Here is a 7,627-nt window from a genome sequence, read left to right on the forward strand (position 1 = left end):
TTGAGTATATGCATAACAGATTGTTACTGTACCATTCTTTGTCCCAATTACGACCTTCAGATGTACCGTAAAAATGTCATGTGTAAGAAGCTTGTGATGGGCATGGAAATGTAATTGTAATGTTAATATTCCGATCTTTGATTAGGCTCCAGATATTGTGTTTTAAAGGAAGGTCTGTGTTGATATTTCAGATAGTTTGGAGTTAGATATTAAGCAGTAAAATAGTAAGACATGGGCATTTTTACTTAGTGACTTGGCACCTGTGTTGGGAATTGGTGATTTCAGTAGAGAAATGTGGAGCATTTATGAAAGCTGCTGTCATGATTACCCAAGTCATGTTACTATTTTAACAAGAACTTCACCTAAAAATCCTCTCTTTTCAGAATGCAGTCCGACAACTTTTAATGCATTGTGATAGTAGGTGTGAGGTATTTGGGGAAAGCATACTTGGTTTATGAGCTTTTTGACCTTTGAATATATACAGTGTAGTAAATGTCATTTTGTTAGTATACACATGACAGATGGTTAACGTACCAACCTTTGTCTCAATTATGAGCTTTAGATGTACCCTAGAAATGTCTTGTTTAACATGTATGATTGACATTGAATGTAATGTTACTCCAAATTTTGATAAGGGTCCAGACATCAGCTTGTTTATGTATGTATTCTAATGATAAGTAGGAAGAGTTTAGGATATTAAGCAGTGAGATAGTGAGGCATCATGGGCATTTTACTTGTAACTTGGTGCAGGTTCATTTGAATAGATATTTGAACAAGAATTTCAAAAAGTTATGATTTAATATCTTAACAGGAGCTTCACCCAAAAATTGTATTTTGCAATTTATATCAGTTTGTCACAAACTTGCTGAGCAAAAGCCTTTTGACCTACTAAATGCACTCAAAAACCATTATGAAACTGTTATGAAAAGCTCAGTATAGCCCAACTTAGAGAACAATTTGCTGTAAAAAAATATACATATCATCATATATATATATGTGATTTTTGGGTGACATTTGTGGTTTTATTGGTGTTTTTGGTAAACACTTGTAGATTTGACAGTTGAAAGTTGGAGTAAGAACACGTTAGGCTGTTTTTCTTATGAATAATTGACCATCAGCTGAAGCAGAAAAATGGAGTCTCCAGGCCCTTCGTCTCTCTGGCCTCCAGGAGTAGAAGGTAAGTTTCCCAAGGTTATAGTTGTAATTGAAGTTAAGTATTTTTATGTATCTATTTATTTTTTTTATATTTTTGGATTGCTGTAGAAGTAAAAGTAACTCTTTAAAGAAACTGAACATCTAGGTTTAATTTGAATTTCTGTCCACATGCTTGAAATATTCTTTTCACTATATTAGTGATATTCTCAGGAAAATAGCTTTTTTAAGGTCAGGCTTGTGTATGCAACTTATCACAAGAAGTGTTGATCACAGGTTTGTAGTGTTGACTGTGATACAAATGAGGGCACTTGGTCTTGTGGTATATTTGGCGTATTTGAAACGCAGCCCATGATTACTTCATTTCAACAATGCTTCAGCTGTAAATTGAACAGTCAGATTCAGCCTGTTTTTGATGAATGGACTAATTAGGCTGAATGAAAAGCATGTGGCTTTATGTACTTAGCAATTCACAGACTTTGTTATTGTAGTTATTTTGACAATTCATCAATAAATTATTCAAAAGCAGTTTTTGTTTCTACATTTTTCATGCCATGTAAGCAAAATTAAGATGTTTAGTTTCAGCTTACGTTTGTGCTTGTGTGCAACCAGAGATGCACCTTTTAGTGATTTTGTGTTTGCTAACTGAACCGCTTACCATCAGCTCTAATGGAACTATAAAACCTTGTGATCAAATTTGAAAGGCCTTTGGATTCCATATCTGAAGTTTTAAATTTCTTTTCTTCCATATGTTCTCTAAGCTCTGAGCAAAAATCTGAAAGATTTAAACCAAATGGCTAAAAAGTTTCATTTTTTTGTTTTGCTCAATTTATCATTAAATTGTATTTTGGTCATGAAACTATTGATTTTGTTTTCCAAACATAAAAAAATCCAAATTTGATTATGGACACGAGTATGAAAATGAGCTGATCATCTGAGATAGCTATACAGAATGTCTTCATTTTAAACCAAGGCTGCCCAAAGTTGGGGAAGTTTAATTTCACCTATCAGAAAGTTACCCTAACCCTGCCCTCTCTGAGTTCTGTATAGAACCATTTCATGCCTAAATGGTTCTTTGCATGGTGAAATGGTTCCTCTGTCTGATGTAGAAGGTGTTGTATATGGGTCTGTAAAACACCAAAGAGGGTAGAACTACTGATACGAACTCGACATTGTAACAATAGTCGAACCCTTCCTGGTGCTATATAGAACCATTTAAACATAAAACGGTTTTACATAGAACTCAGTTCTAACTAGAACCATTGCCTTTACTAAAGAACTCTTGAAGTTTTTAAGTGTGTACGAAGTATTTTAGTAACAAAATATAGTGTAATGTTATAACTTTTATAAAAGATTTGAAATCTGTGTACCTTCTTTGTTTAAATATTGATGTCTTTTTGGACCCTTGGCCCACCACAAGCATTGCACTCTGGCCCCCAAAGGAAAAAGTTTGGAGACCCCTGCATTAGATCAGAACACGTTCTGTGGCATTTTGCTCATCATACTAAATTTAGGACATGACGTGGACATGAATGGGTAAAAGTGAGAACTGAAACAATGGGAGAATGCCTTAATATAAATGTACAACGAGTAATAATTCATTGGATCATCACCAGATGATGCATCTTGTATCTTTTATCCAGGTAATTCTTTGCTTTTCCCACATGAGGGCAGCATTGTTAACGTAAAAGAGCAATATCAGTATTTTATTTTCAGAGCTGGCGTAGAGCCATAGCTTTAAGACTTCGTTGGTTTAGGCACAGGTTACAGAGCCTTTCGAACATAATTGTAATGATGCTACAGTTTCGTCTGTAAGTGTATCTATATTTTTATGAAGAGGCTGTTGTGTGTATAGTTTTGGGGGTCTGGTGCATGGTCTCGATTTTTTTCAATGGCCTCAAAATGTTTAATCTACTTTTAAAGCAGCAATACACCAAAATATGGCTATTTGGTCAAGTTGGCACACAGTAGATCTGCATCTTTGCAATTTTTATTAAGCACAGAGCTAGTATGACTTGAATGCTATATCTGTCCACTTGGAATGGGCACAAATAAAGCAAAGGTATTAAACGTCGAGCAATATTTCCTTTGTCTACGATGAGCTGCAAGACAATCAGAAGTTACGTACGTTTCATAGCCTAGATGAGAGTTTGTGTCATTGTGACATTTGATAGAATAGATATATTCCAGATTATTATTCGCAAATTAGAATATATAATGGGGAAAGTTAAGGATTAATTTTGAGCTTAAGCAAATCTCGCTTGCTTTCTTCTTGATTTCTAGTCACCATCAGATCTGCTCCTTCAGCCCTGTCCTTCTCTGTCAGCTCCTTTCTCTTCTTGCCTGTGCAATATAATTTTTTTTATTTTTATTAAACAAGTTTTTAAGGCCTTGGTGATTTAATAAGACATCTAACCCCTAATTGGCTTTCTGCAGGCTGAGGAAATGAGGGATATAAAATCATTACTATGAGACCTCACTGGCGCGAGCTTCTTGTAAACAGCAGCGTATACTGGTGCGATTCAAAATACTGAAGAAATATAACTTACAAGAACAAAAAATTCAGAAAGCTGCCTGTCTCACTTGTTCACACGGTAGGAGTTTTCTAAAATAGTTGGCTTGTCAGCGTGCTAATGTTAGCATTATATGGCCTGTCCTCTTTTCTTTACCTACAGTTAGCTTGCTAGCTCGTTAACAGGCCACCGGGCAAAAACTCAGTAGCTGGCTGTTCTGACCATGACTTGCCACAAATCCGAGCTTATAGCCAAAATCTTGTTATAACTTAAGTAGTTGCTGACTGACTTTACTTTGCAGAGCGAGTAGCGCCTCTTCCAGGTCTAATATGATTGGCTAACAGTTTACGAGGTCTGATATGATTGGCCGATTGCCTTTTCCTCTAATTTGCTAAATATCTGGTAGCGCAGCAAAAGCAGTGGTGGATAAGAGCAGCAGCGCCTCCCGCAGTTTGTGCCCTGCCATCACAGTATATTGTAAATTCGGAGACACGATAATACAGTTGAGAAGTAATTTTGCTGATTTGAACAAAGCATTTGCCCTTGTATGGTACCAAAAAGGGTTCTGCTGTTGTTATGAGTTATAGAACCCTTTACAATCCTTTTTATTGCAAGTATAAAGCCCTTTTATGTGAAGCTACAGATTTCCCTAGCTATAAAAGTGGTGATATACACCTAAGCGCAGGAAGTGAAACTCTATATCAGTGAAACCAAAGCATTCCTCAAAATAAGGACAAACAGAACATGCAAAGCAGCAGAGAGCTGTTTCCAAGTTAGTAACTCTTGGTTTAACCACCAACCATTGCAGCGCACCAAAGAACATGCAAATGGCCTGAAAGGAATATTTGTATTTTCTCTTTGAATTAAAAACAGTACTGGACTCAGGCCAGATACCCTGTGGTATGAAAGGCAGCTGTTTACACTTCAGCGTGTTTTTCAAACATTACACTGTGTGAGACTGAATGAGCAGGATGATTTCTTTTAGAAGCCGCACAGTGCAGTACATGTGCACCCAGCCTAAATAACTGCTAATTGTACTCTGACATGCTGTTAAAAAAAGTACAAAATGATCAAATGCATCTGGTATTAGTCCCAGAACACTCATTAAAACATTAGAATTCTTTACACTGTAATATCGACACATTAGGAAAGTACAAAATACCCTTAGCGGATAACACCAGGAAGTTTATGGGTTTCCATTATTTTTCTCAGCAGGGTTGTTAGTTACATTAGCCTGTAGATCCAGTGCAAAAATGAAACAAGTAAACTTGAGGTACAAAACGTATCTTGAGTGACTGACTACACTTAAGGTAATGGGGGAAAATTGAATAATTTTTACTTACTCTGAAGGTGATGTGGGAGAAAACAGTGATATTGTGTGACTTGAGTATTAATGTTCCTAAAATAAAAAAAACATGAAGCGCAGTTTAGTAAAAGTTGTAGTATACGGTCATCTTTCATTTAGTTGTGAAACTGTAATTAATCTAGTAAGAAAAAATTGTGAATGTCAGACAAACTTCACCATTTGAGAGTTTGTGGATGTTTAGCTTAGCCCTTTGCTGCCTTCTCTGAAGCCATTTCATATGAGAGCATTTCAAATGACCCGTTTCGCATGATGAATGAGAGTTGAGACATTACTTATGACTTTTTAGTCATGGTTATCCATAAGGCTGAAGTCATTTTGTATATAACAACCTGACGCTGTGGTGTAAGGATGTCATAAAATGTACACCATACCACAGAGGTGGATTGTCATGCAGGCGTGACATCTATCTGCCGCACAGTGTGTTTAACCAGCGCAGCTGCATTTCTAGAACAATCTCATCAGATTGTTTCAGCAGAAAGCAGTGACTAGTAAATTCAATTTGACCTGTATTACATTGGAAATGGTACAAAAACACAATATTTCAAGTTTTACTTTATGAACTTAATTGTATGTTTGTACATACACTGATCAGGCATAACATTCTGACCGCCTCCTTGTTTCTACGCTCATTGACCATTTTATCAGCTCCACTTACTATATTACTATATTATTACTTTGTAGTTCTACAGTTACAGACTGTAGTCCATCTGTTTCTCTGCATACTTTGTTAGCCCCCTTTTACCCTGTTCTTCAGTGGTCAGGACCCCCATGGACCCTCACAGAGCAGGTACTATTTGGGTGGTGGATCATTCTCAGCACTGCAGTAACACTGATGTGGTGGTGGTGTGTTAGTGTGTGTTGCGCTGGTCTGAGTGGATCAGACACAGCAGTGCTGCTGGAGTTTTTAAACACCTCAGTGTCACTGCTGGGCTCAGAATAGTCCACCAACCAAAAATATCCAGCCAACAGCATCCTGTGGGCAGCGTCCTGTGACCACTACTCGTACCAGAACAACACACACTAACACACCACCACCATGTCAGTGTTACTGCAGTGCTGAGAATGATCCACCACCCAAATAGTACCTGCTCTGTGAGGGTCCATGGGGGTCCTGACCACTGAAGAACAGGGTAAAAGGGGGCTAACAAAGTATCAGAGAAACAGATGGACTACAGTCTGTAACTGTAGAACTACAAAGTGCACCTATATAGTAAGTGGAGCTGATGAAATGGACAATGAGCGTAAAAACAAGGAGGTGGTCATAATGTTATGCCTGATCAGTGTAGATGGTGATTCCAAATTTGATGTCTGCAACACATTCCAAAAAAGTTGGGAGAGGAGCATGTCTGCCCTTGTATTACATCACCTTTCTTTTTAACAGCACTTATAACCGTTTGAATAATCGTCTAAAGACACCAACTGATCGAGTTTTGAAAGCAGATTTTTTTTTTTGCCATTCTTCAGTTAAACAAGTACAGCTGTACAGGGCCTTCATTGTCGCATTTTGAGCTTAATAAGGCTACAGGCAGGACATTCTAGCATCCGCATTCTCTGATTACGCAGCCATGCTTTTGTAACATGCTGAATGTGGCTTGGTGTTGTCATGTTGAAATAAGCATGGGTGTGCTTTAAAAGACAGCACCTAAAAAGCAACGTATAGTTCTCCAAAATGTGTTCAGCATTGAAGGTGCTTTCACAGATGTGCAATTTACCCACAAATACCACCCTGTACCATCACAGACCTTGGTTTTTGAACTTTATGCTGGTAACAACCTAGAGGGTCCTTTTGTACTGTGGCCCAGTGAACACATCTATTATTTTCATAAATAATCTGAAAGGTTGGCTCGTTAGACTACAATACATGTTTCCACTTTGCATCAGTCCATTTCTGATGAGCTTCAGTCCAGAGAAGTCAGCAGCATTTCTGAACACTGTTGACATATGGCCTTTGCTGTGCATAGTACAGTCTTAACTTGCTTTTGTGAGTGCAGTAATGGACAATGTTTGTTGACAGTGGTTTGTCATGGGCATTTAGTTATGGTTTTTGGCCTTACCCTTTACACACAGAGATTTTTCCAGATTCCCTTAATCTTTTGATGATGTAATGCACTGTAGAGGGTAACATACCTAAAATCCTTGCAGTTGCTTGCTGAGGAATGTTATTTTTTAAACCGTTGGATTTTTTGCTGATTTTTGGCAAAGTGGTGAGCCTTGACACATCCTTGCTCATAAAGGACTAGGCTTTTCCTGAATGCTCATTTTATATTCACATATGATTACATTTCCTGTTTTTTGAACATTTCACAATGTTCCTGGTCTTAAATTGCTCCTATTACATTTTGGCATGTGGCCTCAGTGTCAGAATTAATGTGTATTTTTATAAATATATACATTAATTCTGTATTTATAAAAAGCAATAAAGTTGGTATGATAAATCATAGTTTTTTTGTACTGTTTTTGTTCAAATACAGGTCTGTTTTCTTCTTTCTGTTTCTATTTGCATTTTACCTGCTGTCTCAACTTTTGGAATTGGCTTTGTACAGTAACTGTGGTATTAATGTCACACTATGATATCATACTGCTGTCTTGTTGTACA

The sequence above is a fragment of the Colossoma macropomum genome, unplaced genomic scaffold (assembly GCF_904425465.1).
Source record: "Colossoma macropomum unplaced genomic scaffold, Colossoma_macropomum, whole genome shotgun sequence".
Lineage (NCBI taxonomy): Eukaryota > Metazoa > Chordata > Actinopteri > Characiformes > Serrasalmidae > Colossoma > Colossoma macropomum.